The following is a 13,610-nucleotide window of genomic DNA, read 5'->3' on the forward strand; positions in this document are numbered from 1 at the left end:
GTCTCTCAGGAGATCTGACTTAGAGAGATATCTGGCAACTTGACGTATTGAAGTCTATGAATACGGACACATGATGTTACCTGCTAAGAGGTCTGTTAAACTGCTGCCATAGTGTTTTTGGAGACTGTTGTTAGTGCTGAAAGGTGCCGAAAACCGCTTTTCTTTTTCAACCTGTGTGCTGAAATAAAAGCCATTTTCTTTAAGAGACTTTTGTTGTCCTGATGTTTACTCTGTGGGAACTTTATCATCTTTCAGCCCTATTTCAGCCATTGACGGAGACTGGCTACTGTCTCCATCAACGTGACACAGTGCCAGTCAGCTTGTTTATAATCGTAATGGCTGATTAAAAAAACAATTAATACATTTTGGACAAAATGTTACCTGCTGCATCTTCCTGTATTATCCGCTTCTAGTGTGTGTTCTGAATGGGTGTATGATAAATGACTACTGATCAATACTACCCTCCTTTTTGGTGTCCCACCCACCGTACACATGTGTTCCTGCAAATGAGGTTTTAGGCAGCTAAAAATAAAGAACACTATGAGCCCAGCTGATTGACAGTGAGTGGAAAGTAGGCAGGGAATATTATATAATTACTGGCATTGTTGTAGGGATTTAAATTTACTGTACACTCTGCTTGGCTTAGTGACCTTCAGCAGGACTTGAATGTTCCTCAGGAGAAGGTATGTAGACATAAAAGTTAGGGTTTGTCAAGAAACTAAAATTATTCTGTAAAGGGTCTGCCACATTGAGTATGGGTAAAGTCTTTCTCTAGATAATGGGGGAAGTATCACACCTGGTAGAGGACAGGGGAGCATGTGAGATCACTAGCATTCTTTCTGCTTGTCGTGAGAAGCAACACCACATGAATAATGGAATTCATATGTACAATTTAATGAAACCAAGTAACCAGAAAGCTCCCAAACAAAGCACTGATGTAATTAAAAGTCGCAAGCATTATTTAAAATGGCGACTTTGCGAATGTTTAGCACTGCTCGCAATGTAAAATCAGTCGCTGGCGAATATTACATTGCGCATTTTAGCTAAGCAAAGGTTTAGTAGGTTAACATCTGCTCTGAAGTTTCGTTAAATATTCGGTCGGAAAAAAAAGTTTTGCGATTGCAAAATGTTATTACATCCACTGTGAACGTTCGCAGAGACTATTTGTTTGTAAACTTTGTGATGAAGTCGTTGAGGTCAAAAAGGACGCAAACATGGTCACTATCGTTCGCAAGCGTCTTTGCACAGGGTTTTTTGAGCTAGCAAAACATTTTACATTCCCTCTTATGCACACAATGCCTAATTTACAAAGAGCTAGGCAATGGTACAGGCGTAAAAACTGAAGTCCACACAGCACACTAGTCCTTGCACTTTGCATTCTGCACAGCATTGAGAGGCGCATGGGATCCCTGTACTTATTGCCTCATAGGTGGTAAGCCTGGCATTTTCCATCACTCATGGTTTGGGCATGGCTGATCGATGCACAAACAAGGCACGTGCCAGTGGGTACAGGCAGCAGTGCATACAGATCGGCATAGCCCTTTGTACTCCATTCTAGGAATTCAAAGAGAGTTGTGCAAAGAGTTGACCCAGTAAAGTAAATTTAACCAAGGTAAAGTGTCAAAATATCACTGCGCACTATAGAATTTGTTTTGTGCCCAGCCTGAGCAGCTGACAGAAAGGCTCCATCTGTCAGGATCCAGCACTGTAAGTACCACTGGACTAGATGCATTAATCCTTGTTGGATGCCTAACAATCCTATTGGACGCAGATTTATCAAGGGTCGAATTTCGAAGTAATTCGAGTTTTTTTGAACTCCCATAACTTCGAAATCCTAATAAAAAAAGACCAACCGGAATTTATTAAAAAAATCTTTTTTTTGTGGGTGAATAGGCTGTATTCAAAGTCCACCAATTGACTCCAAATAGGTTCTAGGAGGTCCCCGATAGGCTATACATATCTGCTATATATTGTATGTATGTATATATAGCATATATGTAGACTGTATATAGTATGTATGTATATAAAGCATGTATGATACTGTATATAGCATGTATGTATACTGTATATAGCATGTATGTATATAGAGCATGTATGATACTGTACATAGTATGTATGTATATAGAGCATGTATGATACTGTATATAGTATGTATGTATATATAGCATGTATGATATTGTATATAGTATGTATGTATATAGAGCATGTATGTATACTGTATATAGTATGTATGTATATATAGCATGTATGATATTGTATATAGCATGTATGTATATAGAGCATGTATGTATACTGTATATAGCATGTATGTATATACAGTAGAGCATGTATGATACTGTATATAGTATGTATGTATATAGAGCATGTATGATACTGTATATAGCATGTATGTATATAGAGCATGTATGATACTGTATATAGTATGTATATATAGAATATATGTATATATAGTATGTATGTATACTGTATATAGCATGTATGTATATAGAGCATGTATGATACTGTATATAGTATGTATGTATATAGAGCATGTATGATACTGTATATAGCATGTATGTATATAGAGCATGTATGATACTGTATATAGTATGTATGTATATATAGCATGTATGATATTGTATATAGCATGTATGTATATAGAGCATGTATGTATACTGTATATAGCATGTATGTATATAGAGCATGTATGATACTGTATATAGTATGTATATATAGCATATATGTATATATAGTATGTATATATACTGTATATAGCATGTATGTATATAGAGCATGTATGATACTGTATATAGCATGTATGTATATAGAGCATGTATGATACCGTATATAGTATGTATGTATATATAGCATGTATGATATTGTATATAGCATGTATGTATATAGAGCATGTATGTATACTGTATATAGCATGTATGTATATAGAGCATGTATGATACTGTATATAGTATGTATGTATATAGAGCATGTATGATACTGTATATAGCATGTATGTATATAGAGCATGTATGATACTGTATATAGTATGTATGTATATAGAGCATGTATGATACTGTATATAGTATGTATGTATATACAGTATAGCATATATGTATATATAGAATGTATGTATATTATGTACAGGGTCGGACTGGCCCAGTGGGACACCGGGAAAAAAAATAGACCCCCTCTCCCGATCTCCTGGCCCTACAACAAAAAAAAAACAATTTGCGGTGCAGCGCATGTGCAGCGTCTCAGTAGGCGGTACAAAGTGGGCCCTGGACAGGAGTCCCGGTGGGGCCCGGGCCCCCCAGTCCGACCCTGAGTATGTATGATGCATTCCTGATCAGTGGAGGGAGAGATGGTGCTGTGTTGTTGGCCATAATTAGCAAAATCATCACAAAAAGTGAGTTCTGAATTTGAATAGATTTAAAGTGGTGGTTCACCTTTAAAGGGGTTGTTCGCTTTTGAGTTCACTTTTAGGATGATGTAGAGAGTGATATTCTGAGATTATTTGCAATTGGTTTTCATTTTTTATTATCTGTGGTTTTTGAGTTATTTAGCTTTTTATTTAGCAGCATCTCAGTTTACAATGTCAACAATGTGTTTGCTAGGGCCCAAATTACCCTAGCAACCATGCATTGATTTAAATGAGTATATGCAATATTAATAGGGGAGGGTTGGAACAGAAAGATGAGTAATAAAAAGTAGCAATAACAATTAAATGTGTAGCTTTACACATATGTTTATAAACGGGGTCAGTGACCGCCTTTTGAAAGCTAGAAAGAGTCAGGAGAAGAAGGCAAATAATTCATAAACTATAAAAAAAAAAAAAATGAAGACCAATTGAAAAGTTGCTTAGAATTGGACATTCTATAACATACTAAAAATTAACCTGAAGGTAACTTTTATTATGTTATGGAACGGCCAATTCTAAGCAACTTTTCAATTGGTCTTCATTATTTATCTTTTTATATTTTTATAGTTATTTGCATTTTTTTTCTGACTCTTTGCAGCTTTCAAATGGGCGCCACTGACTCCCTTCTAAAGAAAAAACAAATGCTCTGTAAGGCTACAAATGTATTGTTATTGTTACTTTTTATTACTGATCCTTCTATCCAGGCCTCTCCTATTCATCTTCCAATCTCTTATTCAAATCAATGCATGGTTGCTAGGGTCATTTGGAAATGCCAACCGGAGAGCTGCTGAATAAAAAGCTAAGTAACTCAAAAACCACAAATAATAAATAAAATGAAAATCAATTGGAAATTGTCTCAGAATTTCACTCTCTACATCATACTACGGGGCAGATTTATCAAGGGTTGAATTTCGAGGGTTAAAGACCCTCAAACTCGAGGGTAAGTGATCGATCGAATGATTTTTATTCGATCATAAAAAAAAAAACCTATCTACAATGTCCCCATAGGCCAACATTCAACTCGGTAGCTTTTATTTGGCGAAGTATTGAGTCAAAGGATTTTTTAAAGAGACAGTACTTCGGATGGTCGAACATTTTTTACTTCAAATCATTTGAATCATTCGATTCGATCGAATTTGACCAATTCGATGGTCGAAGTACCCAAAAAAATACTTCGAAGTTCGAATATTTTTGCATTCGAACTATTCACTCGAGCTTAGTAAATCTGCCCCTAAAAGTTATCTCAAAGGTGAGCATCCCCTTTAGTGGCATTTATTAGAGCTCCTTATGAATTAGGAATTCTACTTGGGAGTAAAGCAGCTAAATGACTTTAATGCCCTCTTCAAACTCCCTCTGTTGAGAAGTGAATTCACATATTCTTCCATTTACAGGTTTTTTTCTGTTTGAAGTTGCTTTCTGTTTGAAGCTGTATTGCTTGTGCAGCAGGTATAGTTTACTAGGTATCGGATCCTTTACCAGGAAACCCATTTTCCAGAATGTTCAGAATTTGGAGAAGGCCATGTCCCATAGACTCCATAAGAAGAAAAATAACTTGATTTTTAAAAAATGAATTCCTTTTTCTCTGTAATAATATAACGGTACCTTGTACTTGATCCCAACTAAGATATAATTAATCCTTATTGGAAGCAAAACAATTCTGTTGGGTTTATTTCATGTTTAAATTATTTTATAGCAGAATGGAGATGCAAATTATGGAAAGATCCCTTATCCAGAAAACCCCAGGTTTCGAGCATTGTAGATAACAGGTCCCATACTGTAATAAAATATAGTCCTTAATGCAGCACCATCAGTGTTTCCCGCATATTCTCCACTATAATCTGACCCTTGGGGGCCGATTCACTAAGCTCGAGTGAAGGATTCGAATGAAAAATACTTCGAATTTCGAAGTATTTTTTGGGTACTTCGACCATCGAATGGGCTACTTCGACCTTCGACTACGACCTTCGACTTCGATTCGAACGATTCGAACGAAAAATCGTTCGACTATTCGACCATTCGATAGTCGAAGTACTTTCCCTTTAAAAAAAACTTCGACCCCCTACTTCGGCAGATAAAACCTACCGAAGTCAATGTTAGCCTATGGGGAAGGTCCCCATAGGCTTGCTAAACTTTTTTTGATCGAAGGATTTTCCTTCGATCGTTGGATTAAAATCCTTCGAAAAATCCTTCGATCGATCGAACGAACGTTTAGCGCTAAATCCTTCGACTTCGATATTCGAAGTCGAAGGATTTCAATTCGAGGGTCGAATTTCGAAGTATTTTTTACTTCGAAATTCGACCCTTAGTGAATCTGCCCCTTGGTGTTCGGAGGGAGTCCTGCGCGTGTGTACCTTGTTCTTTTCCTCCAGTGATTGGGGCCGGGGAGGTCAGGGGCTGGTCTGGGTCAGCGGGGCTCACCGGGTTTTTTTCTGGTGTCCCACCGACCCAGTCCGATCCTGCCCATGGTTTGAAATGCCTGTTCTTTTTATCCAGAAGTATCTATATGCTGAACATATCCCACAGGACATCTTTACAAGGCAGCTTTTCCACTTCTACTGTTTTTGCAGCACTGTTTTTCTGACCACGCCCATGTTGTGGCCACACCCCCTAAATACCATGTCCGTTTTACAAAATTTGGCAGGTTCTGAAAAGTTTGAACACATGGAGGTTTTAGGGTCAGGTTTTGTGTGTTCTAACAGTTTTGCTGATAAAAGTCTTAAGCTGTAAGTATCAGTTCTCCCAGGAGACCTGCTTATTTTAAATAGTAGCAATTGTATCAAAGTGCAGGTGCTGAGTATTTTGGGCTCAAAGAAGAAACTCTTATTCAATTAAGTCTTAAAAACTGTGTATCTTTTTCTGGCATCAGTGCAGGAGATCAAACAGAAACTCAGGACATTTAAGTAACAATCCAGGACTGCAGGCTGAGCTGTCAAAATCAGGACTGTGCCACGAAAAACAGAACAGTTGGGAGGTATGTGTCTGATCTGAACTCCATTTCTCCAGGTTCTCTGGTCATTTGTGTCTCATAAAGGTTTACAGAATGTGGGTGTTTGCGCCCATAACATGTGCTGATCTGTAAACCCATGGGGTGTGTATGGGTCAGTTGTATTCTATGCACAGCACAAGGCAGTGTGACTTTCCTGCAACAGATCCAGAGAGGGAAAAATGAAACAGAAGTCTTACCATAACACAGGGAGGAATATACACACATACATGTATTACATTGCACCTTACTGCAGATTTTTTGTTTTAAGCATCCCCTGGACCAACCTTTGTTTAGGGCCCTTGTAGATCATAATCAGATTACACATATAGGAAAACATTAGTGTATCATAGTTCCAAGAATATATAGGTCAGTAAATAAGGATTCACAACAAATCCACAGCCTTAACTGACCTTAAATCTGGGCTGTTGGGTGCATCCAAAGGTGGCCATACACAGGCCGATAAAAGCTGCCGACAGACCGTGTCTGCAGCTTATTGGCCCATGTATGGGGCCCCCCGACGGACTTCACCGATCGAGATCTGGCCGAAAGTTGGCCATATCTCGATTGGGTGGGACAAAAAATCCCGTCAGATCGTGGCCACATCTGTTCATTGATGCAGTCCTACGATCCGACCGCCCATTACTATTCGTTAGGATCCGATCATTGGGCCCTAGGGCCCACTATCGGATCAGCCCGATATTGCCCACCTCAAGGTGGGCATATCGGGGAGAGATCCACTCATTTGGCGACATCGCCAAACGAGTGAATCTCTCCGTGTATAGCCACCTTAAGACTACATCCCCAAATCTTACACCAAACGGCCTTTAGTCTTACCGAGACCACTGCTCACGGCCACCACAGGGGGCCATCACTAGGGTTTGTCAACTGCATTCTTACTGGGAAAAAGAAAACGCAGAAAACTGTCTATGTTGTTATTATGCACCCCTTGCCTTCCACACCAACCAATCAGATCCTAGCCTTCCTCCTGTCTATTTAAGGAACTACCCGGGTGCTGTGTTTGGAAGTAATTGGCAACACGGAAACCTTTTTTTTTTTTTCTATAAAGGACAGTTTTAGCATAGTGGAAAAGAGCTTCTCTAACAAGGTAGAGCAATGTGTATGATAAACACATAACATGCATTAGCTGCAATTTCATTTCACTTTCCCATTGACCCCAATGCACTTCGTGAAATTGTGTAGAAATTTGAAAATATGTTAGCTGTGAGTTACAATGCATGTACTGGAGGATAAACCATCATCAGGAGAGTTTTAAATACAGTGAATGAAATAACAGAACAGCTGAGCTGCAAAATGTCAGTATTCAGTCATCCTTGTTTTCCTTATTATTACTATAATAAAATAGTTGACCATAAATAAATATTGATTTACCATTTATGTATTTTGGTTGTTATCTAGATGCTGAAGCCTCCATACTATTGTGTTTAATTAATGTTATTATCTTTAGAAAATATGGAGATCCAAATTACGGAAATACACCTTATTAGGAACCCCAGGTCCTGAGTATTCTGGATAATATGTCCCATAACTGTATATCAGTTTATCAGTATGTTCCGCGCAGTATATTCCTTCTTTGAGGTTCACTATAGGTGCCAAATGTATTTTAATGAACAGTGATGGACGAATTTCTCCCGTTAAAGTCAATGGGCGTCCGAATAGTATTTACGCACGCATGATTCTGAGGCAAGAGACTTTTCGGACACGTGCCCAGATTTTTTTTGCCGCAGGCGAATTATCGCCTGTGATTCACGAATCTGTTCGCCAGCGGTGAAATGTGGAAATTGCCCATAAATTAGTGATAGGCGAATTTATTCACCCAACACTACTAATGAAGCAGCAGAACAACATTTTTTGTATTGAGAATTGTCCACGGCCAAATGTAAACTGAATGTTCTTGCGCTTTAAAAATTCTTTCATCGCAAGGGTGTTTAAGACCTGCTGGCATTTTGCACCCTACCAGCTGTTTTCTATATGTCACCTACACATTGTTTGAATATCATGGGTGTAAAGGCCATAGCAGTGTTAAAACAATTCAAGGCATGCAGTATAATTACGCAAATACAGCAACATGAAAACCATAGGCGTCTGAAGCATTCATTATATTCACCGCAGACAGTACTTGCACTTGGGGTTTTGTGAAGAAGCTATTTTGGTGAGCTGTGTAACTGAAGCCCTGGAGATATTAAAAGCTACGTTTGATGGCTGATAACAGCTGTTCTCTGTCTGAATGCCCTGATGGGACATAATCCCACGCAAATTCACAAAGCTTGGCAGTTGACTCTATACTTTTCTAGAAGTGAGGGGTTAAAATTAACATCTTATGTGACCAGAGAAAGACAAAGAAATAGAGAATGTGACACAGATACAGACGTATCTGACATTTTAAACATTGCTGTAAAGAGAAAGTGTCCTTCAAAAGTATATGCAGATGCCTACACACGCACGCACATATAAATACTGCTGCTATTAAATGAAAGATCACACATATTTCTTATTGGGAGTTCTTTTTTAACACTTGAGTGATGCTCCAGGAGGCAGTTCGATGAAAGGGATCCTGTCTTGGGAAAACATGTTTTTTTCAAAATGCATCAGTTAATAGCAGAATTCTGCAATGAAATCCATTTCACAAAAGAGCAAACAGATTTTTTTATATTTCATTTTTAAATCTGACATGGGCTAGACATATTGTCAGTTTCGCAGCTGCCCCCAGTCATGTGACGAGCTCTGATAAACTTCAGTCACTCTTTACTGCTGTACTGCAAGTTGGAGTGATATCAACCCTGTCCCTTTCTCCCCCACCATCTTAACAAAGGAACAATGAGATGGTAACCAGATTGCAGCTCCCTAACACAAGATAACAGCTGCCTGGTAGATCTAAGAACAGCACTCAATAGTAAAATCCAGGTCCCACTGCGTTACATTCAGTTACATTGAGTAGGAGAAACAACAGCCTGCCAGAAAGCAGTTCCATCCAACCAAGTGCTGGCTCTTTCTGAAAGCACATGACCAGGCAAAATGACCTGAGATGGCTGCCTACACACCAATATTACAACTAAAATACACTGGTTCAGGAATTACATTTTATATGGTAGAGTGAATTATTTGCAGTGTAAACAGTATAATTTAAAAATAAAAACAACATAATAAAATCATGACAGAATCCCTTTAAGACCAAATTAAGTGGAGACTACCTATAACATTAGATCAACGAACATGGAATAGTATGGGAATTAACCTTGAACAAAAGTTCTTTACAATTGTGCCTCACCAAAACAAGAAAAAGACAATTTCATGTCCACTAATTGTTCCATTTTAACTAGGACAGTCTTAGATTATGAAATATCCTTATGTTTGATGGTGTTATGGGCAGGTTTGGGTGTAGTCTTAGTGGATTGGAAACATTGCCACAAATATCCCCATTTCTAATCAGCATTGGCAAGAATGTAACGGGACACTTGGCAAACAGCCTCAATGACAATGTGCCACTGACACTCCCCCTAAGGTTTTATGCTTAGGCACTGGGAAGAAAGGTTCTGGAAATAAGTCGATTAGATATGCTAGAATTGCTCCTTTAAAACATATCCGCAACACACTGGTTATGTAGCTTTAAAAGTGGTAGAATGTTTAAAAAGTAATATATTCCCTACTAGGCAAGACTTATAGTTTTCTTTTAATTATGCTACAGGTATGAGACCTGTTATCCAGAATGCTTGGGGCCTGGGGCTTTCCGAATAAGGGGGCTTTCCGTAATTTGGATCTCCATACTTTACAGGTGGCCATACACGGAGAGATCCATTCGTTTGGCGATGTCACCAAAGAAGCGGATCTCTCCCCGATATGCCCACCTTGAGGTGGGCGATATCGGGCTGATACGATTGTGGGCACTAGGGCCAATGATCGGATCATAACGATGGGTACATGGGCAGTTGGATCGCAAGACCGCATCGATGAACAGATGCGGTCCGAGACCCAACAGGATTTTAGTCCAACATCTGCCAACTTTCAGCCAGATCTCGATCGGGGAAGCCCGTCGGGGGGCCCCATACACGGGCCAATAAGCTGCTGACTCGGTCTGTCGGCAGCTTTTATCAGCCCGTGTATGGCCACCTTAAGGGCAGGCTCCACGGATGAATCTGGCGCGATCTGATGCAAAAACGCAGGTGTCACATCGGATGCGACAGAAATAAGGTAAGTAATTCTATTGTCGGAACGTGTCTCAGCGTTGGCGACAAGACTGTCAGATGCAAACGCTGAACGCTTCATCCCACAGTCGCGTCGCATCAACAATGCGACATGATCAATGCAACAACAGTATTACTTACCTTATTTCCATTGCATCCGACGAGACACCTGCGTTTTTGCGCAGCGCTTCGGATCGCGCCAGAATTGTCTGTGGAGTCCTGCCCTAAGTCTACTAAGAAATTATTTAAACTTTATTTGAACCCCATGAGATTGTTTTATATACAGTAAGGATTAATTATATCTTCGTTTGGATCAAGGACAAGGTACAGTTTTATTATTACAGAGAAAAGGGAAATCATTTTTAATAAATTTAGATAAAATGGAGTCTATGGGAGATGGAATTCCCATAATTTGGAGCCTTCTGGATAACGGGCTTCTGGATAACTGGTTTCTGAATAACAGATACCATACCTGTATCACAAAATAAAATAGCTACAGTTATTTTACAGTTTTTACTGCCCATGCCTAGTTTTCAAGTTTAGTCTCAAGCACTCAGCTAATCCATGTAAATATAGAATTAAGAGAGAAGGTGCACAACCTCAGAATCAAAATGCAGGCTGCTAATCCATACGAGGCTCCCCATCAGGGTCTCCAAGTCAAACTGCTAAATATTGTAAGTAACGGATAAAAAAAGAAGAAATAACAAAAAATACAAAAAATATATTTAATGAACCCAACGCGTTTTGACCTTAAGGGTCTTCCTCAGGGGCACAAATAATCACAAAAATCAAAAAGGCTAATCCATGTAAGGTCTGTAAAGTCTGCAGTGATATAAACAGTGGGTTCCAGACAGGTGATCCCTGACCCTTATAACAGAATGTTGTTCTATAAGGATAGTGGGAATGTCAGCCATTAGGCAGAAGTAGACCCACAACGTATTGTCTACAATACACATCAAATGCAAGCATAAAGACAAATATAATGTTTTCAAAACTGCAATAAATCAATGTCACATCTAGGGGCAGATGTATTAAGGGTCGAATATCGAGGGTTAATTAACCCTCGATATTCGACTAGGAACTAAAATCCTTCGACTTCGAATATCGAAGTCGAAGGATTTAGCGCAAATGCTGCGATCGACACTTCGAAATTCGAAGTTTTTTTTCTTCGAATCCTTCACTCGAGCTTGATGAATCGGCCCCCTAAAGTACGAGAACAAACTGTATTGCAGTGATAACAATACCCATTTAATGATGAGCACAACAATAATATCAGTTTCAGTTTGAAGAGCTTACAATCTGTTTTAGTATCGTTTAGTCACTTGCTGTAGGTCATGCATCTCAGAAATGGGAATCAAACCAATGATAATTCCTTAAGATGTTTTCCTTACAAGGAATAGGCATCTTGTCCTTTCTCCCCCTCAATTCTTTCTGAACTACACGAAACAGAATCCCTGCAATTTATTTCTGCTAGTGTAATAGTTTTACACTATTATTTACGCTTTTTTTTTTACTATGTATTTAAACTCCATAAACACAAGGCAAAAGCATTCTATGTTCGTCCTACCCTAAAAACCGCTCTAAACAATAATTTCTTAACAAATTTAAAAATTACTCCTTGGGTTTTTCTGTCGAGACAACAAGCAGGTGCAGGATATTTTGTTTTATATGGCACAAAAATAATTAATAACACAAACAAAGAACAACGTTTCCTATGGAAATGGCACACAGCATCTAGGTGTTCATTAATAGCAGAGACATTACGCACCTGCAGTTGTCGTATGGGGATCTACTGGAACATTTTGTCTTCACAAGGTACATCCAAACCTTAGATGAGAGGTACAGAGATCCTTCGCTCACTCCTCGGATAATGAAACAAACTGCTCCTTAGATGAGAGGGAGTGACAAGTCTGGAGGTGACAGGACAGCTGAGAAGCAAAGGCTGACACAGAGAAATCGGAAACTTTACAAGCAGCCATAGAATGGAGGCAGTAGGCCCAACCAGGAATTAGAGAGGTGACTGAGAAGTGGGAAACTGGGGCAGGAGAAAAGCACAGGAGTTAATTCATTACTAGGGGGCAGATTTACTAAACTCAAGTGAAGAATTCGAATGAAAAAAAATTCGAATTTCAAAGTATTTTTTTGGGTACTTCGACCATCGAATGGGTCAAATTCGAACGATTTGAAGTAAAAATCGTTCGATTATTTGACCATTCGATAATTGAAGTACTGTCTCTTTAAAAAATACTTCGACTTCATACTTCGCCACTTTAAACCTACCGAGCTGCAATGTTAGCCTATGGGGACCTTCCCCAGCACTTTTTAAGCTTTTTTTGATCGAATAAAAATCGTTCGATCGATCGATTAAAATCGATTTAATCGTTCGATCAAACGATTTTTATTCGATCGAATGATCAAAGCATTTGCGCTAAATCCTTCAAATTCGATATTCGAATTCAAAGGATTTTTACTTCGAGGGCCGAATTCGAGGGTTTTTTAACCCTCGAAAATCGACCCTTGATAAATCTGCCCCTAGGAGTTTCTATCTGTTACACACATTAAACAATTCATATTTAAATTGCTATTCCCTTTGGAAATGAAAATATTTGTTTTTCTCCTTTTTCAAGTGATATTATGCTTCCACCATACCTCTAAATGGTGAGCCGGGGAACAGGGTTCAGTCTAGTTTGTGGTTGCTATGCATCAGATGGAGACAAACAGAAAGGCAAACAGTTTAGAAGAAATATATTCATAAAGACTTGTTGCAAAGATGCCAAGATACATTTGCTCAATTAAATACTAAAGTTATGTTCTGGGGAACCACACGAATCAATATGGTAAACACTGTAAGACATTTTACCCGACACATTCACTGCATTCCGTGGATGGAATTCAAGAGACTCAAAACATTCCATCAACCTGTTGTAAACATTCTGTTACAATAATTTTAGGAAATGTGATCCCTAGACTAACCGTGAAATCTATTTTGGAAAGAATCATTTCTGAACAAAGGACAAAGGACAAATCACTT

At 38.8% G+C, this 13,610-nt stretch overlaps 1 protein-coding gene across 1 annotated transcript in view; it reads right to left on the reverse strand.

The window, feature by feature from the left end:
- The window catches only part of stac3.L (SH3 and cysteine rich domain 3 L homeolog), a 38,416-nt gene extending 25,932 nt beyond the window's left edge, over window positions 1-12,484 (reverse strand). Inside the window, exon 1 of the mRNA XM_018247457.2 lies at window positions 12,348-12,484. The gene's annotated coding sequence lies outside the window, so the exon portion shown is untranslated. The remainder of the gene's footprint in view (window positions 1-12,347) is intronic.
- Window positions 12,485-13,610: the final 1,126 nt, after the last annotated feature.

The sequence above is a fragment of the Xenopus laevis genome, chromosome 2L, assembly GCF_017654675.1.
Source record: "Xenopus laevis strain J_2021 chromosome 2L, Xenopus_laevis_v10.1, whole genome shotgun sequence".
In the NCBI taxonomy this organism is placed as follows: domain Eukaryota; kingdom Metazoa; phylum Chordata; class Amphibia; order Anura; family Pipidae; genus Xenopus; species Xenopus laevis.